The 27,172-nt window shown below is 48.5% G+C and overlaps 1 protein-coding gene and 1 non-coding gene across 2 annotated transcripts in view; both read right to left on the bottom strand.

The window, feature by feature from the left end:
- Window positions 1–27,172, bottom strand: part of VAT1L (vesicle amine transport 1 like) — a 169,972-nt gene that overhangs the window by 38,801 nt on the left and 103,999 nt on the right. The gene's annotated exons all lie outside the window — the stretch shown is intronic.
- On the bottom strand, window positions 7,398–7,469 carry TRNAW-CCA. The gene has a single exon. It is a non-coding gene; the product is annotated as a tRNA-Trp (tRNA).

The following is a 27,172-nucleotide window of genomic DNA, read 5'->3' as shown; positions in this document are numbered from 1 at the left end:
TCCCAATCCTATCACTTACCAGCTGAGCCTTCACAGATAATTTGCATAACCTCTAAGTATGTCCTCAACTATACTGTGGTAATTACAGTCCCCTACACTACGTCATCTTATGAGGACTAAAGCGTTTGGGAGGGATGAGGGTGGCCTTGGCGTCATTCTGTTAGGGGTCTCCATCCCACCAAACAGTTCTCTTCTGATCCCCTATCTGCCACCCTCCCTGCTCTGCAGACGTCAGTGGTTTGAGATAACGCCGACTGCTTGGGAAAATGGGGCTCTTCTCTTCCATTTGAAATTTACTTTTATATTTTAAATATTCTCTGGAACACATCCACGATCTGCTAGAGCTGAGAATTGCTGCCAAGGCTTTATTTATGAAGTATTAAACACTGAAAGAAATTCAGCATGCCTTGAAACTCCTTAGGGAATAATACAAATAGATGGCCTTAAAAACACACGCATGGAGCGATTGTATAACTCCGGTTTCTATCAAAGCAGAAAAAAATGTTGCTGATCCTTCCCTCACTAATGACCCCCATCTGGAAGACAACGCCCCACTGCTGAGGTGGCCCTGAATCTAGCAAATGATTATTGATGGAGAGGGAGGAGGATTTCTGGAAACAGAAGGATGTCATATTCCATCCATCCAGAGAAGTCAGAGCTCAAATAAGGAGCAGAGTATGTCAGTACCGTGAAGCTTAAAAGTAACAAGGGTATCCTGGCACAACAACCGGGACGTTGCAGTCACTCATTTTAAAAGAAAAACAAACTTACACTTCTGACTCCACTATTAATCAACTCCTCTTAATGAAGATAAGATGTTTTGTGCAACTGGTTTTATAACTGGTTTTGGTGAGTAATATCAAACAAGTCATTCAAGGAGCACTTGCTTTCACATCTTATTTCCTTGACCATAACTGGTTTCTTTTTTTTTTTTATGTGGAGAGAGTAAGGGACAGATGATTTAAGGGGAAAAGGTCGGATGTAAAACCCAAGATTTTCCAGGTTTCCGAGATGTCAGCGACGGAACATTTGTACATGACTTTTGTTTCATATATAACGTGGTGTTATAGAGAGGCTCAACACTTGATGGATGAACTTTTAGAAGCCGAGGGACAACCTCCCTCCATTTCTGAGTCCTGCCCCATCCACGTTGGAATAACTGTTGTTGTTCGGTCACAAAATTGTGTCTCTTTGTGACCCCGTGGACTGCAGCATGCAGCCTCCTCTGTCCTTCACTATCTCCTGGAGTTTGCTCAAATTCATGTCCATTGAGCTAGTGACGCCATGCAACCATCTCATCCTCTGTCGCCCCCTTCTCCTTTTGCCCTCCATTTTCCCCAGCATCAGGGTCTTTTCCAATGAGTTCAAATAATAGTAAAAGAGAAATACTAGCAGTAGCAAGAGTGGAATGAGTGAGCAATGAATGAGTTTTCATAAGCGCGCGGCACTGTGCTAGGTGGTTATGTAGCTTTTCTCACTGGAAATTATCTGACGCTCATTTGTCAGAAAGGAGGCTGGTGATCACACAAATGATGATTTCCCTGGCATCTTAAAGGTAACAAATGGTCCACAGTCAGGTCTCCCTGTCCTCACGCCTTCACAGAGGGAAACCAACTCTGGGGTCTTTGATTGGGCTCAACATTAAAATGGCTTTGCCAGTAAGTCCTGCTGTGACAATGTTCTGCTTGAGCCAAACAGACACCAAAGATATGAAATTTTGCTCTATTATTCTGACAGTGTAAAGAGGAGGCATCTCATTGTAAAGGGAAGGATTGAACTGGAGGTCAAAGGACTTGATTTTCATGAACAAAAAGGATCAGAACCAGGGGTCAGAAATGCCAAGAATTTGAAAAGAATTTTGAAAACTTGATGGCTATGGCAATTTTATTTTCTAAACTGCAGATCAGGACAGCTGGCCTGATGCCAATTAATGGGCAACCAGAGGGAGACAGCACAGGTTTGTGGCTAAGAGTGCAGCCTCTGGAGATGGACTCACTGGTTTTGATCCTGGTTCTACCTCTTACTAGCTGTTCAACCTCCATCGTATTACTGAAACTTGCTGAGCCTCAGTTTCTCTAGCTGTAAAACAGGCAAATAGCAAAACTCACTATATGCAAAGCCCACTAAACCATGTAATGGGTACTAAGTTCTGCTCTCAATAAATAAATAAGACATTCCTAACTAAGCACACAGGGTTTCCCTGGTGGCTCTGTGGTAAAGTTGGGAAGATCCCCTGGAGAAGGAAATGGCAACCCACTCCAGTGTTCTTGCCTGGGAACTTTCATGAACAGAGGAGCCTGGCAGGCTACAGTCCACGGAGTTGCAAAAAACTCAGACACGACTTAGCAACTGAATACTCGTGAGCTAGGCAGGCAGCTGAAACACGTAGACGTGTAGAGGGCTTTAAAGCTCCAGAGGAAGCGGCTGCTTGATCTCTAACTTCAGGGGCAGCCAGGGTGGAGTGACCTACGGAGACAGAGTCCCTTTCCAGGTTACATGTAGTGGGAGGGGTACCCCTGCACGAGAGACGCAGGAAGAATGAGACAGGGTCGAGTCTCTGGGCCGAAAGCAAAGGCTCAGTCAGAGCTGTAGGTTGGGAAATTGCTCAGTCAGAAAAGCCACAGGGCGTGGGAGGAGGAGGGGCTGGGGAGAGCTGTGGAGCTAACTTTATTTCTATTCTGAGATACATAAGAAAAAATCTGGCCGCATTTCCATGCACTTAATCAACCACCGCATCTCTGAGGGTTCTATTTTTTTTTCCCATTATTTTTTAATGATGAATCATTGGCAGGAAAGGATCAAATGAACACGTACCATTGATCATCAAAGGACCAAATAAAGCATCTAGTCAATTTCATGGTCAAGGACTTTCAAAGCAAGAGGTGGGGGAGGGAATTAAAGAAAGATGATGCTTCCGGCGTTTAGTGTTGTTTGAAAGATTTCTCAAAGGGCACCCATCTTGTGCTCTAGCAATGACTCCCTAAGTCCACGATCTGTTTTATTCTTTCAATTTCCTTTAGTCTCCCCTCTAGACTTTACATCATTTGCAATGCTGGGGAAAAAGCAAAATTGATTTCAGGAAGGGAAACTGTGAAAAATGGTATGGGTTAGTCTCATCTCCTGCTGAGTTCATTTTATTAAACGAAGCAGAAAAAATACCAGAGCCTGGGAAGCTGAAATGGTCCCTTTTTCTTAGATTAGTTCTGGGCAGAGACGAGCAGCATTTACTGAATGTAGAATTCTGCATTTATGGACCCCTTTCATCCCCTCAACAAGCCTTTACCTTAAGGGGGTCTGAGCCTGATTCTCTAAAGAGTTCAAGCAACTTGATCGAGTTCAAATAATAACTATTTGGTTAAGCTGAGATCAGACTCAAATCAACATAAGGGACAGAGAGTGCTGTAACCAGGGCTAGAACCAGGATGAGGCAAGATGTAAGGAGGCTCTCAGAGGCTCAAGGCTGTACCTGAACCCAGGAGAAAGTAAGCATCTCCTTAACTTTTGCTCCCAGTGTGCTTCACAGCACCAACCCAGTCCATCCATCCACCCTGCTCACGCATCCACCCAGCTGTCAGCACTGATTGATGGTGGGGGGCGGGGAGGGCAAATGAGCCTCCTGTGAGCAGCACATTGCTGGGGGCTTTATGCACACAAAGGACCGCCCACTCTCTTACACACCTTACCTGCAATGTACACCTGCTTGTGAAAAAGTGCAAGTTAGTCGCTCAGTTGCATCTGACTCTGTGTGACCCCGTGGACTGTAGCCCACCAGGCTCCTCCGTCCATGGGATTCTCCAGGCAAGAATCCTGGAATGGGTAGCCGTTCCCTTCTCCAGGGGAATCTTCCTGAACCAGGGGTTGAACCCGGGTCTCCTGCATTGTAGGTGGATTCTTTACCGTCTGAGCCACCTGGGAAGCATGCTTAGGTAGAAGCAATTGTATGCACCAGAATGCCTCTTCCAGCAAGATGGCCGTATATTTGTAAAGAAATCCTTTAATTAAAAGAAACAGGACAGAGAATGAGCTGGCCTTCTCCTTGGTCCAGAGCTTGGGTATTTGCTAAGACCAAGTCCAAAGGGAAAAAAAGAAATTACTCTGCCAGCCAGAGGGAAATGAATGTGATAGTCTGGGAGGCAGGCTGAGAGGAGACAGAAGAGGGATTGGGTGGCAGCTCAAAGACTGGGGGTTCTTGCCCCTTGATGTGACCCCTACCCCCATTGTCAAATGCTCCTGAATTGCCAGCACATTTACTAAGGTTCAAAATGTGTGTGTATGTGTGCAGTGGGGGCGGGGTGGCAGGCCTCAGCGAAGGTGCTGTGTTGGTGCCTGTGTGATCCCAGGTGAAACAGAGACCCTGCCCATAGACACAGGGAAGACCACCAGATCCTAAGCCCCAGGCAATAGCAAATGTGGAGGAAGAATTTCAGGCTGAGTCAATACAGCTCTTTGAGGGGAAGTGGGCGCCCTTGACAGACATCTGAATTACGTAGAGATGCAGACAGCGAGGTTCAGAGAGGCTGAGTCAAGTGCTTGATACCCCAGAGCAAGTCGGAGGTGGGCTGCAGTCTCGGGCGTGCCCGTTTCACAGCTGCAGAGATGGGCATCATCACCCACGATGGGCAAAGGGCAAGCGGGGCTGGGCCCCAAACCTGGAGGGGGACGGCAGGGCTGGCAGCAAGAGGCCAGCCTGACACACAAGCCCAGCGTGGGCCAGCGTGTGCTTGGGAAGCCCACAGCAGCTGCCCCATGGACAGCTTTCTCCATGGTCACTTTTTTTTGTAAGTGAAGACCGTGTGTTTTCAGAAGCTGCGACCCCAACTTGGGTAGAATCTTCGGGCCAAAAGGGTGCCCTGGCCCATCTGCTTTGTTTTACATATCGAGAAATCGAGGCCCAGAGCAGGAAGCCCTGTGCCCAGGTGGGAGGCTGGCTTCTGAAAAGTTCCAAAGGGATTCTACAGAACAGAGAAGAAAAAGCCCAGCGAGTGAGGAAGTCTGTTTAACCTGATAAAATTAACCCCCCAGGGACAGGGATTTGAAGACCTGATTCCAGGCCCCTGGAGTCATTCCTTTGGGGGGGTGCTCCTTTGGGGGAGTGCTCCTTTGGGTGGGTCCTCCTTTGGGGGAGTGCTCCTTTGGGTGAGTGCTCCTTTGGGGGAGTGCTCCTTTCAGTGGGTGCTCCTTTGGGTGGGTACTCCTTTGGGGGAGTGCTCCTTTGGGTGGGTGCTCCTTTGGGTGGGTGCTCTTGGCTGCCCTGCAGGTCCCCAACTGTTGCTCCATACTGCTGCCTGAGAACCGCCCCTACAGCCCCCTGGCCATGGAGCTGCCCTCTGGAAGCTGAAGACCTGGGGGTCTTCAGGCCCTGCCATGGCGGAGGGCATGATGAGCTCGGGGAACTTTCCAAAGCCTCCCTCTGTGGCAGGACAGTGCTGCCCCTGAGAGGCCACCAGGGCTGGTGCGGGGTTCTCAAGGTGGAGTGCGTGTAGAGACTGCCCAAGATTCTGAGTTGAACAGGTCTGGGCGGGGCCCCTGAATCTGCATTACAAAGCTCCTGGAAATTCCCCCTTGAGCGATTCACAGGCCACACCTGGAAGGGCACTGGTACAGGGCAAGCTGGATGGGCTGGGAGCTGCGTGGCTGCGTGGCTGTGGGGAAGGGGCTGGTCCCCCTCTGTGCTCAGTGAAGCATCTCCTGCGGCTGCTGCTGCGTCTTCCTCCTCTTTTTCCTCCTCTCTCCCTCCTCTTCCTGTTCCTCTCCTTCTCCTCCACCTTTATGATCCAACTGGAAGTCCAAAATTCATTAACAGAATTTCTACTACAAAGCATAGAATAAAAGGCTGCTGATTGCGCTTAAGCTTCCTCTCTCATCACACGGGAAGTGTGTTAGGAAGTTGAATGAGACTTTAGGAAAAGTGCCCAATAGGGCCTGGCACACAGTAGGGAGGAACTTGGAAACACACAGACCCTTCTCTTTTTTGGCCCCTATTTGAGAGCTGAATCCTTTCCTGCTTCTCCCACCTATGACCCTTCCCTGCCAGCAAAGGCCACATCACTGCTCTTTCCATGGCGTCCCAGCCGTGATGAGCCGCCAGCAGCCGCCTGTCTTTTCATCCTAAGGAAAGAATTGCTTCCCCTTCTGAGGCCAAGGCGGAAGAACGTTCACTTGCAGCCATCAGTAGGCAGTGCGTTCCTAACAATGGTCCAGGCTCTCTTTATTCAGTTGAAACCTGTCTTAGCTCAGCTGCCTTGAAGGAACTGGCCTTGGTAATTACTGTAATTCTGTGGCTCTGAGTATCTGAGCTTGAAGACGATGCCTTTTAATCCCTAGACATTTTAAGAGCCACATATATTTCACACACACACACATACAGAGTTGTTATTTTTAGCAAATGCAATGTTCCACATGCTTGAATTTTACACACACACACACACACACACACACACACACACACACAGTTATTCTTTTTAGCAAATGCAATGTTCCACATGCTTGAATTTTCCAGGTAGTCACAACTTGTCTCAATAGATGCTAACCTGAAAACAGTTTCTCTAAAGTGTCCACAATTCCCTAATTGTTTTTGATTTCATTAGGATTTGGCGCGGGCTGAGAAAAATGCATATGCTCAAAAGTCTCAAAGTGATCACATTAGGACAAAGGAGCGATATTAATAGAGAGATAAAATTAAGTCCGGGGTCGGATGGGCAGGTAAAACCACAGAACAGGCCCTGTGCAGGCTTACAGGGCAGCCTACATCCAGGTCTCACCAGCACTGTGAGAGGGGGACACAGTTCATCACAGGACTCGGGGATCCCCCGATGACCGGCGCCAACCAGCCTCTTAAGAGAAACACAGTTCCATCTCCCGCTGAATGGTTTTCTCCCATATGTCCTCATAACTGGGAATCTCTAGAATGGATAAGTCCTTAACATCCCTAGGAGATACACAACGGAATTTCTTCTTATTGCTATACCTCTGGCTACAAAACGGGAAAAATGTCAGCACAGCTGAGTAAAAGCAGCTCCACGAGGGCTTGGAGCAATAGGGTTTTGATTTATAACAGTGTTCTTGGGCTCTGACGTGCTCACCAGAAAAGAGTAGAAAGACTGTCACCACTTGCTTCCCTCCCAGGTCCCGTGACACACGTTATCACCTCTAAGAAGGAGCCTTTTTTTCTTCTAAGGTAAGTTTTGGCCTCAGAATCCTTCCTAGCAGATTTTCAGGTAGCTACTGGCAACCTACTGACATTGGTATATGAGATAAAATTTATTGGTTACTGCTGGTCTAGAAGGATGGATATTTGTGTTACCTTCTGATAGATTCACTTCGTGTGTGTGTGTACACACATTATATTTATGTACATCCATCCTGGAGTGGGTTGCCATTTCCTTCTCCAGAGGATCTTCCCGACCCAGGGATCGAACCTGGGTTTCCTGCATTGGAGGCAGACGCTTTAACCTCTGAGCTACCAGGGAAGCCCATATATACACATATTATATATGTATAATACATAAACAGGCTTTCCAGGTGGCTCAGTGGGAAAGAATCTGCCTACCAAGTAGGAGATTCAAGTTTGATCCCTGGGCTGGGAAGATCCCCTGGAGAAGGAAATGGCAACCCAGTCCAGCATTCTTGCCTGGAAAATCCCATGGACAGAGGAGCCTGGTGGGCTTGCAAAAAGAGTTGCAAAAGAGTTGGACACAACTTAGTAGCTAAAGGACAACAACAATACCTAGCCAGACATATTAGATATACACACATATAGTTAGACACTCAGTCTTCTGAGAAGCGAATCTGGATACATTTGGATACAGCATTCAGTCTTCTGAGAAGATACAACACAAGGTCATCATTGATTGTCAGGTAATGTCTTCAACTCTAATAAGTTAGTGGGGATTTTCCGAGCACTAATTAGGTACATGGAATTAGTGTAAATCACTCAGTCGTGTCCGACTCTTTGCGACTCCATGGACTATAGCTTGCCAGGCTCCTCTATCCATGAGATTCTTCAGGCAAGAATACTGGAGTGAGAAGCCATTTCCTTCTCCAGGGGATCTCCCTGACCCAGGGATCGAACCCAGGTCTCCTGCATTGCAGGCAGATGCTTCACCGTCTGAGCCCCCAGGGAAGCTCTATGGAGTTACTTTGCTCTCCCTATAAACAGCGGCTGTGTTTGGGGGAGGGCTTTGGGCAGCTTTTTGGAGGTCTACTCTGCTCTTCCCTCCCCTGTTGCTGGGCTGCTGGCTATCTCTCTGGACCTGACTCCATCAGTTTCCTCTACCTTCTGAAACTTCAGATAGCATAACAGACCCAGATGTGCAGCAGTGAGAACTGGGTGAAAAGTACACGTCCCCAGGAGCTGAGCTAGGCCTCGCCTGACTAGGCGGATGCTTTTGGCCCCTCTCTGTGGTCCCAACAGCAGTCACTTTGCCATCCCACCTGGACTTCTGGCTGCATTATTCAGATACAGTTTACTTTTTAGATAAATGACATATATTGAGCCTGTCTTAATAGTTCCAGGTATTTCTTCTTTCTGAATGTCTGCTCTGCACACCCAAGAGCCAAGGAGATTTAGCTAGTAAGGGATATCTTATAATGCTTCTCCCTTTCCCTGTCACAGGGGCCTTTCCTCTTTCCTGCAGAGAGATTCGCTTTAGCTCATGCTACCTAAGAGCCATCACTTGAAGAAATGGGATCTCAGAAGGCGGCTCAGACTCCCCCAGGAACCCTCACATAGCCCCACAGCCTGTTTCCCAAATCCCAGCCCTGAGAAGCAGGGGATGGGGTGTTCTGGGGGCCACATATTTGCATCTCAAATTCATTTTAAACCCTTTGCCTGGCAACACTGTTGCTGTTCCCATCCCAGCTCCAGACTCTTATTTCTGTTAATTAGAGAGTGTTTTGTTTCCACTTATCAGCCCAGCATCCTTTCCAATCAAAACAGAATTCTGGTCTGGGTCCAACACCCATCACCGAGGGGCCTCATTGGGTTTACCATCAGGAAGCACAAGCAGCTTTGTGTTTCTCTCTGGGTACCCAGGTTGTCAGCAAAGCGTCTGGACACACACAGGCACACACACACATGCTCATCTAGAGCTCTGAGAGGGCTCTTCACTGGTGGCTGGTTGGTTTCAATGCTCCTTTCCTTCCCCATTGGCACAGCCTCTACTGTGAAAGAAGATACAGATGCCTGAGCATCGCTTAGGTAGCCAAGGCTCTCTTAAATAAACAAGAATATATATATATAGAGAGAGAAACACACATATTCCAAACATTTACTCGGACCCTGTCCTGGCCAAATATTCTGTTATGCATTCTGAACCCAGAAATGATTAAAGGAAGCTTCCCCCTCCAAGGAGCTCAACATTGAAGGCAAAGTAGGAACTATGTCGACTGTGGTAAGAGGTACGACAAAGTAAATCAGGGGTCCCAGAAACATGGTGGAAGAATGGTTGACTCTTGGGGAGTAAACAAGGAAGGCTCCCTGGAGGAGGTGATGTTTGAGTCTGAAAGAATTCCTGGTAAAACAAGATTTTCTTTCTCTCCTTGTGCCCTTCCTCCCTACCCTTCTCATCCATGGTGTGTGTGTGTGTGTGTGTGTGTGTGTGTGTGTGTGTGTGTGTGTGTGTGGTGTGAGGGGCTAGCCTCTGGGTAAGAGACTAGCAAGCAACAGGCGCCTTAGTAGAACAGTGACATACTGAAGTTGTATTCTATAGCAGGCACCAACGTCAGTAAGGGCAAATGTGGGTGCTATTTTGTAGTGCACGCAAGGCAACATGCCTCTCTGGTTACACAGCAGGCTGAAGACTGGAGTGATACACAGCAGTGCTACTCCAGGATGGAGCCAGGGCCCTGCAGGGTGTCAGGGGAGGAGAATGACCCAGGGGACGGTGGGGTGGACAGAAGATGAGGAAGCCCTGGAGCTCATACCTACTAGACCATCTCAGTTCAGTCACTCAGTCATGTTGTCCAACTCTTTGTGATCCCATGGACTGCAGCACGCCAGGCTTCCCTGTCCATCACTAACTCCTGGAGCTTGCTCAAACTCATGTCCATCAAGTCAGTGATACCATCCAACCATCTCATCCTCTGTCGTCCCCTTCTCCTCCTGCCCTCAATCTTTCCCAGCATCAGGGTCTTTTCCAGTGAGTCAGTTCTTTTCATGAGGTGGCCAAAGTACTGGAGCTTCAGCTTCAGCATCAGTTCTTTCAATGAATATTCAGGACTGATCTCCTTTAGGATGGACTGGTTGGATCTCCTTGCAGTCCGGGGGACTCTCAAGAGTCTTCTCCAGCACCACAGTTCAAGAGCATCAATTCTTCAGCACTCAGCCTTCCTTATGGTCTGACTCTCACATCCATACATGACTACTGGAAAAACCATAGCTTTGACTAGACCATTTATGGACTGCTAACTCAAGGCGCCTTGTTTGCTGTCCTGCGGGAGGCACGCTCATGGTCAGCTTGGGGGTAAGGGGGAGGATAGAGCACAGATACACTTCCTTCCCCTTTTAAGCCTGTATTTTCAGGGATGGAGCTGGATGTTGAGGAATAATCGGACGAGGAGGCTTCCCATCCTCCCCACAGCTCTGGTTGCCCAAGTGCACCATGGGTAGCACCTAGACTCCCAGCATGCATCTGGCCCTGATGTTCTCAGGTTGGCCAGGGCAGACGGGGGGTCCAGGAGCAGAGGCAGGGAGAGAGACGGCCAGTGAAAGCATCTGACGAAGGGAAAATGACAGGGGGGATGATAGCCGTGGCTGTAGGAGTGAAGAGAAAGTACTGGATTCAAGAGAAATGTAGAGGGAGGAATGGACCAAACAGTGTTTGCATAGGTGTGTGCGGTGGCAGAGACATTTCTCCCATGGCCGCTTGTGTGGACGGTAGTACCATTAAGAGGGATGTAATGGGAAAAACATTTCCAAGCTTCTGGGACTCACTGCATCACCTTTTCCTGAACTCTGAGATGACACAGAATAAAACAGCTTGCTGGGCCAGCTGCTGTGGGGTCAGCGAGAGAACCTTCCAGCTTCTTCAGCCAATTAGCAAATTCCTCAATGCTTCCACTTTGCATTCCCATAACTTCCCTGTTCACATGCTTATTGGGCCGTGAAATTCTGCAGAGTGCGTCTTTGGATAGAAAAGATTTGGGCTTCTGTCTCTGCCCTTTATTTCCCTGCCTCATTGGGGGACAAACAACTGATCATTTCCTAGGATGATGGCAGGGGTCTGCCTAGGTTCTAGAGGGTCAAATCAGCCGATTTCTCCATTCCCAAGGCTCCCTTATGTATGAAGATGGGGAGACTGGAAATTCAGAGTCCTTGCAGCCCGCAAGTCTCCCGCTGCAAGGCAGAGCAAGTCACACGCCTTCCTCGTCACTCCTTAGTGTACTTCTAGAATAATAATGTCTCATGTGTGCTCAATCGTGTCTGACTGTGCAACTCCATGGACTGCAGCCCGCCAGGCTCCTCTGTCCGTGGGATTTCCCAGGCAAGAATACTGGAGTGGGTTGCTGTTTCCTCCTCCATAGGATCTTCCTGACCCAGGGTTCAAACCCTCATCCCTTGCGTCTCCAATACTGCCAAGCAGATTCTTAACCATTGTGCCACCTGGGAAGCCCATTCCAAGAAATTCACTGGAACCAAAAAGCAAGGCAGCAGAGTAGAAAGACCTGCAGATTAGACAGAAAGGACCTGAATCCCCCTGCACGCCATCTCAGTCTTTTAGAGCCTCAGTTTTGTCCAATCCAGCCTTGTAAACTGCCTATTAATAGAAACTACAAACAAAACATAAAGAAAATGTGGTTAAGTCTCTGAGCTGCACTGAAAATTGCCTTCTTTAATGCAATGATTTGAAGTTGAACAGGGCGGGTCTTTGGGATTGCTTTGGGATGAATTTCATTATCTCTGTTAAATCTGGAATGGGATCCAGCCGAGTCCCTTTAGCAATTTTTATTACCCAATATTAAAGGTGATACAGTTAAAGGAAGTACTTTAATAAAAGGTAATATCACTGAAATTATAAAGCACAGATATGTCTTTCCCCTGTAATAGCTGTATCTTAGCGCTCAAGATAGATCACCCCTCCCTTTTTCATCTTATTTGACTCTCCTCCCCTTCTGATTCTACCTCCCATCTTAATACTTCTTAGCAGATGAGCCTAGATTTCCTCCAATCTCCTCCTTTATTTTCCTCTCATCCTCTTTCCAAATTGGCCCTCAATTAATGAAGTGAGTCTTCCAAGATGACTCTGAGAATCAGGTTATTTTTCAGAGGCTTCGTTAGGCCAAGGAGATGGTCACTCCTGAGTATCTCTTGTCTAAATCCTTCAACTGCTGGTGGGTGAATAATAAACTGTGATTCACTGGAGTAATACACAGAGACTTTTTTTTTAGTTTAATCAAAGCAGCATCTGTTAGAGCCACTGCTCGCCTGGCTGTAACAGTGAGAATGATTAATGTCACCAGAGTGCCATCATCATGAATCAGAGGTCACTCTCCGCACAGGATGCCCACAACAAAGTGGAGGGAAGGGTGGGGTCAGTTTGAACATATGCCTGCCTTAAAAGAAAGAAAAAAAGGAACAAAATTCAATATGTCCTAAGAAGGATCCTCTTAGGCATAGGTTTTAAAAAAGGAAAACCTCTGCTATAGAGTCTTTTGCACACCTCATTCTTTCTTCTTTGAAATTTTGACAAGTGATAACTATCAAAATGCCAGTTTATAAATCTCCCCTCACATGAGTTCTTTTCACTTATTTAAATCACCTTATTCATGGACATTTGGGGCCCAAACGACAAAAATATTATTTAGAGGAAACTCTTGCAGTATTTTTAAATCATTTTTAAAAAATGTAATTGGAGGATAATTGCTTTGCAATGTTGTGTTGGTTTCTGCCACAGCCGCAAGTATACATGCATGAGTACGGAGTCGCTTCAGTTGTATCCAACTCTTTGCGAGTCCATGGAGTATAGCCTGCCAGGCTCCTCTGTCCATGGGATTCTCTAGGCAAGAATATTGGGGTGGGTTGCCATGCCCTCCTCTAGGGCATCTTCCAGACCCAGGGACTGAGCCCGCATTCCTTATGTCTCTTGCATTGACAGGCAAGTTCTTTATCCCTAGTGCAGCCTGGGAAACCTCCTATATTTACATACATATGCTTACTAGAAACATTACTGACATGAAATATGTATAGTCCCCAATTTTAAGTGATCATAAAATATGTAATGTACTCTTTATGAAATCTATAGAATGAATTGAACCCCATAGAATGCTCTCATTGATTTTTGCCCACCCATGGTGGCCCATCTGTAACCAACCTGCGGCCGCAATTCAATCATGATTTGACAAACTGATTTTTGCCCTACCATAATCCAATTACTCACTACCCGATAGATTTGTTGTTGTTGATCCTGATATGTGATTGATCTCTGATCTGCTGCTGAACTATTTCTTACCTGCCTATAAATCTGTACTCAATCCCCTGTACCCTCTTTCCTAGTCCGCCCTAGACGTGACACACTTTCAAACTTTAACCTGCACTATTCACATTTTCTCCATTCCTTTCCCAAGTTTGGACAGTCAACAAAATGATAAATGATAAATCAAGCCCCGATTTCTGTGATGTAAATTCTCCCAACCAGGCTGTGTTACAAGCTTTCCCAAGTGATGTCACTGCAGGCAAGTAGGGAGCAACACACACAGCCGGCCACTGTGCAATACGTTCCCCGCACAGATGAAACACACATGAAGGAACCCCAAGCACATACAGAGTCAAACATAGTACAATAATGAAGAAGTGATGAGTTCTAAGTTTTTGTGACCTTTGTCTGCAATAGAATTTTTAATTGTAAGTTTATACACTTCAGTATTTCATATAACAGTTGTGTTGATTGACCGGCTCACAAAGTTCCTGAACATCTGACAATAGGCTCTTGTGAGCAGGTAGAAGCCAGCCTTGGCACACCACGCCATTGGTGTTGTAATTTCGAGTGCTGAGCTTGGTCTGGGCAGCCGTCAGAGTTCTCAGTGCTTGCTGTGTGAGTGGCTTTTTAGCTTTCAAAAGGGCCGGTGACCAAAGGGCTTGAGAAAATAAGGCCACCATCAGACATTTTCTCACTGAACTGCTCCAGGCACCAAGCCGGATGAGGGGAAGGGATGGTCCCTGGGCTAATAGTGGAGACATGAGTCAAGTCATGGAAGCTGCCCGTCGCCTCTTGGTTCCCTCCTTGTTGTATATAACCAAGGATCTTGGCTGATTAGCAGCTGGATTCCCCTGTTTTCTCCTCAGCAGAGACACGGGCCAACCAGAGCTACTGTGTGTCTGAGACCGAGGTTATGTTTCTCACGGTCAGTTAACACACTGGCATTCTGGTTTGGACACTGGTCTTATTGGGTGGCGCAGCCTGAGTTAGGCACTGGCTGGCCATTGCAAACTAGCTCGGGGGTTCTGTCCTATTGCATGACAGCAAATGTGCGCAGATAACTGCTACCAGCAAGGCTTCAGAGGCAGACTGCTTGCGTTCAGATGCCAGTGGCTAGCCGTGTGCCCCCAGGAAAGTTATTCACTTTCTCTGAGGCTCTGCCTCATCATGTATAACGTGGGGTAGTCACTGCACCTTATACTCTTGGAAAGATTCAACATGAAATTGCACATTAGAGCTCTTTGCACAGTGCCGTGCCGATGGTATGAGCTCAAATGATGTAAAATGATGAAAATAACAGTACTATAGTCGTATCCTAACAGTTTTGGAAAATGGTAGTTCAACTACTATTAATGAGCTTTCTTTAATATAGGACTCCAAAGAGTCTGTAAGCTCTCAGAATGCCTACTGTCATACCAAGAAGCAATACTGCAGGCTCCGCTTCCCAAACCACTAATATTGGCTGGCATTTCTGAAACACTCCCTGAGATGTCCGTTTTTAGCATTTGTTGAAATTTCCCTTCAGGAGAAAAGCGGGGCTGCTGTTCCCCAGCTTTTCATTTTCTCTCCCTCGAGGCAGAATTCTTGTCGATCCCTACACCTCAGATGCAGAGAGTCAAGTAGAGTTATAGGGACCCTCATTTTTCCTATTGAAAGAATTCACATGTCTGCAAAGACTCTTCCAACTCAGACTGAATTTCACCTTGTTGGTCCTTCTTGGCTTCCAAAAGACATCAGAAGAGGAATCTCTTAAGACTGCCCTCTCTAGCAGCTGGGTTGTTGACATAATCTTGATGTGGCTTCCATTTGTTTTCTTCCAGAAGCCTGAGACGTTCCCGTAGGACGGCACTCAGGATGAAGGAGGGGAGAGTGAGCTCTGGAGGTTGGGCTGACAGTCAGAAGTAGCATGCATGCATGGACTCAGAGTCCTATGGTTGGGTTCACACCTACCTCCTCCGCCAAGCAGATGGGTAGTCTTACTCCAGAGGCTGACTCTTTCTAAGCCCTCATCTCCTGAACTGCCACAGCCGGACTGGTTGTGAGCAGACTGCACAAGAAAATACAGGTAGAGTGCTCAACACTTGGTAGCTCACAAGGCTTCACAAGTCTTACCGCAGAGAAGTAAGGAAAAGAAGTGCAGAAGGGGATGTCCCTGGTGGTCTAGTGGTTAAGAATTCACCTGCCAGTGCAGGGGTCACGGGTTCAGTCCCCACTCAGGGAGGATTCTACCTGCCGCAGGACAGCTAAGCCCAAGCTCCACAGCTACTGAACTCGCATGCCCTGGAGCCTGCGTTCTGCAACGAAGAGTAGCCCCCGCTCACCACAACTAGAAGAGCCCGTGTGTACTAACCGAGGCCCAGTGCAGCCAAAAACAAATACATGGATACTTTTTGAAAAGGCATGCAGAAGGAGGCGCGGATTGGAGGAAACAGGCAATTTCATAAAGAACTGTCACCACCTAATTTAAAAAAAAAACCTCTCTAAAAAGAAGTGATTTGTCTTACCTTTCATGTCTTATTGTGTGACCGTGGGCAAGTTACTGACCTCCTCTGAGTCTCATTTTCTATCTGGTTGAATATCGATAGATAATACCATCTACTTCCTGTGGTTATTGGTAGGATGAAATGAGGTACGGAGCACACAAAGGGGTTAGGATGGTGCCCAGTTTCCAGCAAATGCTCACAGTGTGTTCTCCACCGTCATCATCACTATGACTATCATCAGCATCCTTTGCCCGGCTCCTCTTGTCTGCCCTTTCTTCTCCCTCAGCTCTACTTTCCTTTTCATCGGTTAAGCCATTAACAGAGCATCACTGTCAGAAGATGAACACCCATCCTCCTGCAGGTTCCGCAAGCGTTCTTGACTTTCTCCAAGCTCTGACAGCTCCTGTTATCTGGGCTTTCACTTGGCAATTAATCACAGAGAGCCTTCTGATGGCTCCTCTGTTGTTGTCTGAGCTGTCATCCCAGTCATTCATTGCAACTCTGTGCTTTTATTACCATTCTCTCTACACAAGCACTAAGCAATGAGTCCAGGCCCTGTCTTTAATCATCAATGGTGAGAAACAGCTTTCCACAGACCTAAACTGCCCAGCTCAGGGGCAAAGAGCACGTACTCTCCTCAGCACTTTTCCTCGAGGGAGACGAGAGGAGAGGAAAGAGACAGACAGGTTCCAAATCAGGAAAGGAGTACGTCAAGGCTGTATATTGTCACCCTGCTTATTTCACTTATATGCAGAGTATATCATGAGAAATGCTGGGCTGGAAGAAGCACAAGCTGGAATCAAGATTGCCGGCAGAAATATCAATAACCTCAGATATGCAGATGACACCACCCTTATGGCGGAAAACAAAGAAGGACTAATGAGCCTCTTGACGAAAGACTAGAGTGAAAAAGTGTACTTAAAACTCAACATTCAGAAAATGAAGATCATGGCATCTGGTCCCATCACTTCATGGCAAAAAGATGGGGAAACAATGGAAACAGTGAGAGACTTTATTTTCTTGGGCTTCAAAATCATTGAAGATGGTGACTGCAGCCGTGAAATTAAAAGACACTTGCTCCTTGGAAGGAAAGCTATGACCAACCTAGACAGCATATTGAAAAGCAGAGACATCACTTTGCCAACAAAGGTCCGTCTAGTCAAGGCTATGGTTTTTCCAGTGGTCATGTATGGATGTGAGAGTTGGACTATAAAGAAAGCTGAGCACTGAAGAATTGATGCTTTTGAAGTGTGGTGTTGGAGAAGACTCTTGAGAGTCCCTTGGACTGCAAGGAAATCAAACCAGTCCATCCTAAAGGAGACCAGTCCTGAATAATCATTGGAAGGACTGATGCTAAAGCTGAAACTCCAATATTTTGGCCACCTGATGCGACAAACTGACTCATTGGAAAAGCCCCTGGTGCTGGGAAAGATTGAGGGCAGGAGGAGAAGGGGACGACAGAGGATGAGGTGGTTGGATGGCGTCACTGACTCAACGGACAAGAGTTTGAGTAAGCTCTGGGAGTTGGTGATGGAGAGAGAAGCCTGCTGTGACTCAGCGACTGAACTGAACTGAACTAAGCAAAGATTAAGGACGTTTGAGGCCCTGTGCCAGTAAATCCAATGCCGGAACATCTATTCAACACAGTGTCTGCCCCTGTCTTTAGGAAGCTTAGGGTTTGGTGGGGAAACCGGAAGATAAGAAGACAGTGTATCTGGAAGCACAGGGTGTGTACAGGAGCTGGAGGTGGGAGTCGGCGTAAGGAGAGCTTAACAGAGGCCCGAAGAAGAAGTCAGAAACGGACCTGAGGCCTGGCACTGCTGAGGGAGGGAGCTTCTGCCTGGATATTGATTTCTAAAATATTCATTTGATTTCCAGTATTTGTTGGTTTCAGGTATACAGCACAGAGATTCAGTTACACTAAACACATGTACGAAGCGCACGTGAAGTGAAAGTCGCCCAGTCGAGTCTGACTCTCTGCGACCCCACGGACTATCCAGCCCATGGAATCCTCCAGGCCAGAATACTGGAGGGGTAGTTGCTCCCTTCTCCAGGGGATCTTCCCAACCCAGGGGCGGAACCCAGGTCTCCCACATCGCAGGCGGACTCTTTACCTCGCTCCAGTACTCTTGCCTGGGAAATCCCATGGGCAGAGGAGCCTGGCAGGCTACAGTCCACGGGGTCGCGTGCACGACTTAACAACTGAACAACAGCAACACATATCTCCTTTTTCAAGTTCCTCCCCCTTGCAGGGTATGACAAAATATCGAGTATACGTCCCTGCTCTATCCAGCAGGTTCTTGTTGGTCGAATGTCAATTTTTTTATACAGGCTTCTAGTAAACATTCTGGAATGTTCTGAGATGATTTCCCTAGTTGCACTGCATGAGGTGGGTGAGCCGGCGTGGAGCCAGGGTTCCTCCACACAGAAGACCAGCAGAAGCGAGGTCTCTGCCTGACAGTGCTTGAGGGACCCCACCCTCCAAGCGCTGTCCTATCATTGGCCAACCCGCGGACCTTGGTACCTGGAGACGTGTCTCGGGGGAGTCAGCTCTGACTGCTGATGGTGTGTGCATTTCTCCCCAGCTGTGCACTCTTGATGGTAACTCGATCCCGGTCCTGATAGGGAGCATTTGCAACAGGGAAACTGGCAAATTCTCCCCGTCAGGGAGTTCTTTTCCAAGGCTAGCTGTTAAACAGCTTCCAGTGCACCACTCTGAGCACCTTGCCCTCGAGTGCTGCCTCTAGCAAGGCTACTGCTTTCCAGGTCTCCAGATCTTATTCTGCTAAAGAAACTGTCCATCCGTTGGATTGGACCCCTTTCGCACAGCACTTGAAATCTTCCGGGTCCCCTTCATTCTCCAGCTACTGCTGCTGGGACCCGTCCCACGCGATGCTGACCAGCTTTACGCAGGCGCAGCTGACAGTGCTCTGGGCCCTGCCCGTACCTGGCCTTCACCCGCAGTGTCCCCGACGTGCGAGCAGGGGAAGCCACCCTCAGACACGCACAGTGCTGGGGGCGTGGTGCCTGTGGGGCCACCCGACTGAGGGGGAGTGACAGTCAACGTGCACCCTGTGGTTTCCCAGGGAGACGGTTCTGAGATGCACTTCCTAAGTCTCCCCAAGAACCCGGCCGTCTTCCTGCGTCTTCTCATGCCATCCACCCATCGCAGCCAGTCTGACTAAGGCAGGTAAGGAGATGAAGGCTCAGAGAGTCAGGGACTTGTCTAAGATCACCATCTCGGTGGTGGAGGAGGTGGGATTTGAACCCGCTTCCCGGGGACAGTGTGTCTCTCCACACCTGCACATTGCCTCTGCCTGTCAAGTCAGTCTTGCCAGCTCACCCTCCCTTTCTCCCTCCTGAGAGTGGCTCCTAGGGGAACACCCCAGGCTCTAGGAATTATGCGGTTGGAAACCACTATAGCAATAGCTGCCTCTGATAACAGGCTTTCCTTCATGTCCTGAACGCTCTGCATCGCTTTCACTTTTCCTCCTTGCCATCGTTTCTCACATAAATTCTTGCACCCAAGCCTGTACCCCAGGCTCTGCATTGAAGGGATCTCAGCCTAAGACGTCATCTGAGTCTGTTGACACCTGTCCGTCACTCACGGGACTCTCCCCTTGTGACAGCAGTTATAAGCAGGAAGTGGCCTGGTGATGGAGAACCAGGTCAAGATGACCGACCTCCTCTTTGAGGGAAGTCTTACCTGCTTCCCCCCAAGACCTGGTCACACTCTGTTCCCATGGGAACCACACTGCACTGGAATGGATCAATTTACACATCAGACCTCTCTCCCTAGAGACTCTGGAAAATGAAACATTTTCCATTATTTTCATCTTACAACATCCCCTAGCACAGAGTAGGTATCAATAAACGTTTGGGGGATGTCCCTGGTGGTCCAGGGGGTAAAACTCGGCGCTTGGGTTCAGTCCCCCGTCGGGGAACTAGATCCCACAAGCTGCAACTGAGAGTTTGGGTGACACAACAGAAATCCTGCATGCTGCAACGAAGGGGAAGATTTCACGTGCCGCAGCGAAGACCTCGCTCTGCCAAATAAATGTTTAAAAATAAATAAACTTTTTGAAGAATGAATGCAGAGAGCATCCCCCCCAACCAAAAAAAAAAAAAAATGTTTACTGTTGAGCACAACTAGGGAAAGTCATTCATTTGACACTCATTGTTGGTAGAAAGTGGGGAAGGGCATTCCTGGTGTGAGCCAAGGCCATCCAAACACCACAGAGCGATGGTGAGCAGAAACTCAAACTACCAGCAAGGAAAGGTACAAAATTAAACCTGCAGCAAACAAGAAAATACTCAGCCAGCACGTCCTAGAGCCAATAAAACGCGTGGAATGTCAGCGGGAGAAGCAGCCATCGCCTAGTTTGCATAAGTATTTTTTTACGTGTATCGCTGCCTTGGGTCTTCACTGCTGTGCGGGCTCGTCTTGGTTGCAGAGACCGGGGGCTCCTCTCTCTCTGTGGTGCGTGCGCTTCTCATTGCACTGGCTTCTCTTGCGGTCCCTGGGCTCCGGGGCGCAGCCTCAGTGGCTGTGGCACAGGAACTTAGTTCCTCTAAGGCAGGTGGGATCTTCCCGGACCAGGGGCTGAACCTGTGCCTCCTCCACTGGCAGGGGGATTCTTTACCGCTGAGCCACCAGGGGAGACCGATCGCTCTCTTTTTAAAGGCATGTTTCTCAACACTGCAGGTGTGTGATAAATTATAATCACTCTGGGGGGGGGGGAAGTACAAACATAGGTGATGAAAGCTACAGCGAGGGAGTCCTATTTGCAGAGCTTTGAGGATGATTCCCATCACACCCCAAACCTAAACTGCAGCTAATGATATAAACAGAGAGTAATGATGTGGGGAAGCCTGCCAGCCTAGGAACGAGAAGAAAGAGAGTCAACTGATGGGTAAACAATAAGGCAGCAGAGGACACTGAAAAAATGGCAGCCATGTGGAAGCCAGGGGCAGGAAAACAACTTAAAATGGGTCCAAACAGGAAAACCATCGCAGCAGGGGTAGCAGAGGCTACTCAGTGCTTGCCCTTAGAAGCATCCTCCAAGGAGGAGCTGAAGAAATCTTCTCGTCACATTTTTAAACCAAAAAATAAGCACCTTGACCAAAAAAAAAAAAAAAAAAGAGAGATGGCGTAATTTCTTCTTCTTCTTTAAAGACAATGATGATCTACCAACATACTGAATGCACCTTTTTCTTCTTTTAAAACACTGGAAAATTATTTCAAGATTGAGGGCACCTAAACCTTCAGCTGCCTAACAAGTTGCCAACAAGGGGTGGATAAATAAAGCCTGCAATCCTGTCAGGGAGGGTGTGGTTTATAAAGGGTCTCACCACCACCAGACCACTCAAGCAGAGCTGAATTCCTGCCGTCTGCCACCAGTATTTCTCATGAATGTTCTCACCGGTGAGCTTGCAGTGAAACATTGTAATTGTCTATTTACGTATCTACCACCAGCTGGTGTTTGCTCCTTAAGGGTACCTTGCTTTTCTGTCTCCTCAGGGCCTAACTCTGGGCTTTGGTAAATAGCAAGTGCTCAGTAAATGCAAGCTGGTTTGAAAAACTATCATGTGCAACTATATGGATATTGAAAAAAAAAACACCTTTAATGAAAAACAAGTCAAGGAAGGAATCCAAAGGCACATAAACAGTATTGGAGGCACATTTTTTACCCCATTTTTATATTAGAAAGAAAAGAAGGATTAAACTAAGCCTCTTTGGGGAAATCAGGGAGTGTTATGAACTGAATGCTTGTGTCCCTGCAAAATTCCTGTGTTGACGCCCTAACCCTTCAATGGCCCAAAGCAAAGACCTCCTCCATTTTGTTGTGGTTTCACGTCCCTCAGACAAGCATCATGCTATTCTCCTAACGTGCTCACACAGGCTCAGGAGGGCACCTGGACCGCTTACAGCTGTCAGGGTGGAGGGGAGGAGATGTATAGGGATAAAGCCGAGAAGGGAGCACGTTGGGACAACAGCAACGGTTCTGTTGGTTGTTGCTTAGTTGCTCAGTCGTGCCCAGCTCTTTTGTGACCCCATGGGCTTTCGCCTGCCAGGCTCTTCTGTCCATGGGATTTCCCAGGTAAAAATACTGGAGTGGGGTGCCATTACCTTCTCCAGGGGATCTTCCCAACCCAGAGATCAAACCTGCATCTCCTGCCTGGGCAGGTGGATTCCTTACCGCTGAGCCACCAGGGAAGCCTTAGGTAGCACAATTATGGGTGACCTTTCTCTTTCTTCTGTTTCCTAAATGGGTGTTGTGGTCATATGATATTTATATCATTTAATCTTTTGATTGCAAGAAAAAATTATGCTGGCAAAGTAGGCAAAACACAAATAATCACAGCACACATACAAATACACAAACATACACCTGACACACAAGGACACACATATTCACAAACACACACACATACACATACAAACACACAAAGACACACACATCACACACAGACACACGTATAAACAAACACATACTCATGAACACACAAAGACACATGAACTCCAAAGTAAGAAACCTTGCTTGGATTCCTGGTTCTGCTACTTTGTACCATTTATCTTCCTCAGTCCCTCTTTATAAAAATCTGTATAATGGGCACAACTCCTGACCTTCCTATCTCTGTGGGATAACTGTGGGGCTCAGTGCCCACAAGGCAAGTAAAATGCTGTGTAGATAGAAGGGGTATGGTGGGTAAGCCTCTGTGAATCGCCACCTTTACTTCCCACCACACCCTTGGACACAGTGACTGGGATGGTAAAGAGGGTCATTTGGAACATGTCCACTTGCCAAGAATAGAAGTGCAGTGATCAGCCCGACTAGCTCATAATTCACGGCCACTGGGGCAAGGCAGAGAGACCCAAGCTGGTGAGACCCAGGCACTGGCCTGGGAGTCACGGGAGTTTGTGCCATCACTCAAGCCTCACGTCTCGGAGGAGGGTCAGCGCCCCTCCCCTGAGTCTTCTCATCTGAGACGTGGGCAGAGCAACACCCACCCCAGAAGGCCAAGGAGGGCATCAGGTGCCTGAAGCCGGTTCACCACCACCCCATCCTCACCCAAGAGCTGTTTGCCAATGCGTGTGAGGTGATGTAAATGACACGTTTGGGAAGAGACAGGGACAGGAAGCAGTGAAGGAGAAGTTAGAGGAAGCCCCCACCCGAGGCATCTGTACACGGCACCTCGTTCACCGCTGCTGCGTGGCCGCCCCAGACTTCACATGGGCAGGAAGCGTGAGGGCCGTCGGCCCCATCTTACAGAGGAAGGAAACCAAGGCTTGCAGTCCAGAGTCAACTGTCTGCACTCACAGAAGCTCGGCATGGATGCACAAGGGCTTTGAAAGCCAGTCTCACCCCTGACTCGGGAAGCATCCAATTGGGGAGTCGGGGCAAGCAGGACGTAGGGCTGCGGTAGCCACCCCCTTCCAGGAGGGGCTGAGCCTTGGCTGTGAGATCAGACAAAGGACAGAGCCAGCCTGGGCAGCGAGGTTCGGCTCCACTGCTTCTCCGCCGTGTGACCTCATCTGGGCCATGTAGCCCTCTCTCCGAGCCTCGGTCTCCCCATCTGTAAAACCGGCGACATCACATCTCCTTCCAGGACAGTCGGGAGTCTAGGCGAGTGAAGAGCTCAGTGCAGACAGCCCCCTGCAGCCACCGCCGCTACTTTGTCCCTTGTCCAGGACTTGCAGCTGCACGTTTAGATTTTATTGAATGACTAACCAGAGCACGGCACTTCCCTGGCAGAACCTACCCTAGCAAGCTGACAGTTAGAAACCCGAGAGGAGACGGGCGGAGGCGCCGAGGATCCGAACAGCAGCATGTGTTTATCGTTTGTGCTGCTCTGATCTTCTGTGCCACGAAGCGGCGCCCGTGGGAATGAAGGGAAAGCGTGAGGCTAGGGCCCCAGTTAGCCAGTCTGTGTCATGTCGTGGCAAACGGAGGGGGAATCAGCCCGCGGGCTCACCTGCTGAGGGACAGAAAGATGGGAGCCCCCCATCCCAGCCCTTGGATATGGTGACAGAGGCTGACTCAGGGCTGGGTACTGCCCCCCCGCGTTGCCCTGACAATGACCCCACAGAGGAGGCACTGCTATTAACCCCATCTCACAGATGGAGAAAGCGAGGCCTCAGGAAGTGAAATACCTTTCTCGAGAACTCACAGTTATCACTGGAGGACCTGAATGGTTCAGGAGCCTGCCCTTTTAAACCGAATGCGGAATTTTGCATCTTCAGCCCTTCATAGTTCACAAAATATTTTTCTGTTTGATCTTATCTGACTCACCATTTGTTATGGATTGAATTGTGCCCCATCCTCTCCCACCCCCTGCAAGTTCACATGCGTGCTAAGTCGCTTTAGTCGTGTCCGACTCTTGGCAACCCGTGGACTTGTAGCCCAGCAGGCTCCTCTGTCCACAGGGTCCTCAGGCAAGAACACTGGAGTGAAGACCTCCTGCACTGGATCTGCCTGGCCCAGGGATCAAACCCGCATCTTGTACATTCCTGCAATTAGCAAATGGGTTCTTTACCATCAACGCCAACTGGGAAGCCTCAAAGTCCTAACCCCCTAGGACCTCGCAATGTGACCTTGCTTGAAAACAGGGTCGCTGAAAATGAAATCAGTAGGGTTCACCCTGGAGCAGGGTGGGCCTGCATCCAATACGACCGATGTCCTTAGAAGAAGGGGAAACGTGGACCCACCCACACCCACACCCACACCCACACACACACACACAGAACCCCATGTGAAAAGGAAGGCGGAGAGGGACGAGGATGCTTCTACGAGCTAAGAAATACCAAAGACGGCTAGCAAACCACCAGACATGGGGTGAGAGGCCCGGAACAGCCTCCCTAACAACCCTCAGGGGAAACTAATTCTGTTGACACATGGATTTCCAACTTTTGGCCCCCAGACCTGGGAGACAGTAAATGTCTGTTGTTATTCAGTTTGGGATACTTTGTTATGCCAGCTCTAGGAAACAAATATAAAACTCTTCTGAGAAATAGGGTCAGTAGTTCCTATTTTATTTTATTAAAAACTTTTTTTATTTAAAATATTTTGGCTATACCCTGCAGCATGAAGGATCTTAGTTCCTTGGCCAGGTATCCAAGCCTGTACTCCATGCAGTGAAAGCAGGGCGTCTTAACCACTGGACCACCAGGGAAGCCCCCAGTTGTTCCTATTTTATAGGTGAGGAAAAGGAGACTCAGAGAAAAGAAGTGTTAGAGGCCAAACAGCCAGAGTGCAAGGGTCAGGAAACCCAATGCGTTTGTTTACTGTCCCAAAGCTTATTGCATCTGATTGGTGCTGCTCTTGCATATTACAATACGAAATTAAAAGGCGCTTGCTCCTTGGAAGCAAAGCTATGACCAACCTAGACAAACCTAGTATTAAAAAGCAGAGACATTACTTTGCTGACGAAGGTCCATCTAGTCAAAGCTATGGTTTTTCCAGTAGTCATGTATGGCTGTGAGAGTTGGACTATAAAGAAAGCTGAGCGTGAAAGAATTGATGCTTTTGAACCGTGGTGTTGGAGAAGACTCTTGAGAGTCCCTTGGACTGCAAGGAGATCAAACCAGTCAATCCTAAAGGAAATCAGTCCTGAATATTCTTTGGAAGGACTGATGGTGAAGCTGAAGCTCCAATACTTTGGGAACCTGACGTGAAGAACTGACTCATAAGAAAAGACACTGATGCTGGGAAAGATTGAAGGCAGGAGGAGAAGGGGACGACAGAGGATGAGATGGTTGGATGAGTCCATCCATCACTGACTCCATGGACATGAGTTTGAGCAAGCTCTGGGAGATGGTGAGGGACAGGGAAGCCTGGTGTGCTGCAGTCAGTCCATGGGATCGCAAAGAGTGGGACATGACTGAGTGGCTGAGCAACATATTGGCAGAGAGCTTTACAGTTTGCCAGGATTCAACATATATCTGTCGATGGCACAAGAACCACAGAATCCTTTGCAATTACAGGGAACGTGGTAGCAGCTCCACTTCCAGTGGAGGAAAAGGGTGCTTAGGGAGGAGGATGGATTTCAGAAGGTGAGACTGAAATCAACATCCACAGTACGTTCCCCTGCTGCGGTGTGGCCTTCATTCCCGCATTCCCTGATTTAAATGTCTGTTCTGCTCACACGATCCTGGTCTGAAGAACAGCCATTTATCCCTCTTCTCTGGTCTAGCGAATAGGCCAGAATCTGTGCTGAACACATCAGGACAGACACCTTGAAAAATATTTGAAAACAGTCCTTTGATGCCCCCTTGCAAGTAAGACATGTACCCCGATTCCCCCACCTCCTAGGAAGACAAGCAGAAGCAAACGGACGTGTTCCTGTCCAGCCTCTGAAAGCAGCAGAATCTCACCCAGGTCTTGGAAGAACACAGCAAAGAGCAGCCTACACTGACTCCATCCCCGGCTCGTGAGGAAATCCAGTTTTGTGACTTGTTTTCAGCTAGACAACGGGCGTGAAGGTGAGAACAATCATTTTCTTCATAACAGACGTGTCTTCGGAGCTGGGCTCCCAGACCTCTTAACAGGGAGCCCTGGACTGCAAATAAACCTAATCCTGCAACACAGCGGGGACTCTGGCGGAGATAAGCTTGTGCGGCTAGGGCCTGAGTGGCAGGGGTTGCCCCACTGGTGGATGCCAACCTGCCCTGAGCCCCCAGGCACCTTCTGCACTCCATCCTTGCTTGATACCTTGTCTGAGAGCCCCTGACTGCAAAGACCGCGACCCCACGGGGAACACATTTGTGACGGTGCTGTAATAACAGCTTCCCAGCTCTTACTCTCCATCCAGATTTGGGTGCAGCGCCTTTTTGGGACGGAAGGTACCGTTATCATCACAGGTGACTGTCTGTGAGCATGTCAGTGAGGGCGGCTAACCCCTGGGACCTGAAAGCAGGGATTGCTAAATGGGGGCTGGGGTCAGGGCAACGTTATGGGATGTTGGGGGTGTTTTTGCAGAGGAGTCAACAGTGCCCCTGAGTCTCGACAGGTGAGCAGGAGTTTTGCAGGACAAAGAAGAGGGGAGGGCATGGCAGGTGGAGAGAAGAGGAGGGATAAAAGCAAGGAGGCAACAGAGACTTGGGTCTCTGAAGAAGCACCATGGTCCCGGAGGCTGGAGTGATGGGGGAGCTGGGCGGTTGGTGGGGATTTCTCCCTACCCCGCCTTCTCCCGAGGCCGGCCTTCCTGGCCTCCCCATCTCTGCGTTCCGCCCAATGCATGCTTTTCAAGGCTTGGATGCTCCCACCTCCATCT

The sequence above is a fragment of the Capra hircus genome, chromosome 18 (assembly GCF_001704415.2).
Source record: "Capra hircus breed San Clemente chromosome 18, ASM170441v1, whole genome shotgun sequence".
NCBI classification, from domain to species: Eukaryota; Metazoa; Chordata; class Mammalia; order Artiodactyla; family Bovidae; genus Capra; species Capra hircus.
Note: the sequence above shows the minus strand (reverse complement) of the source record. Positions and strands in the feature narration are given on the sequence as shown.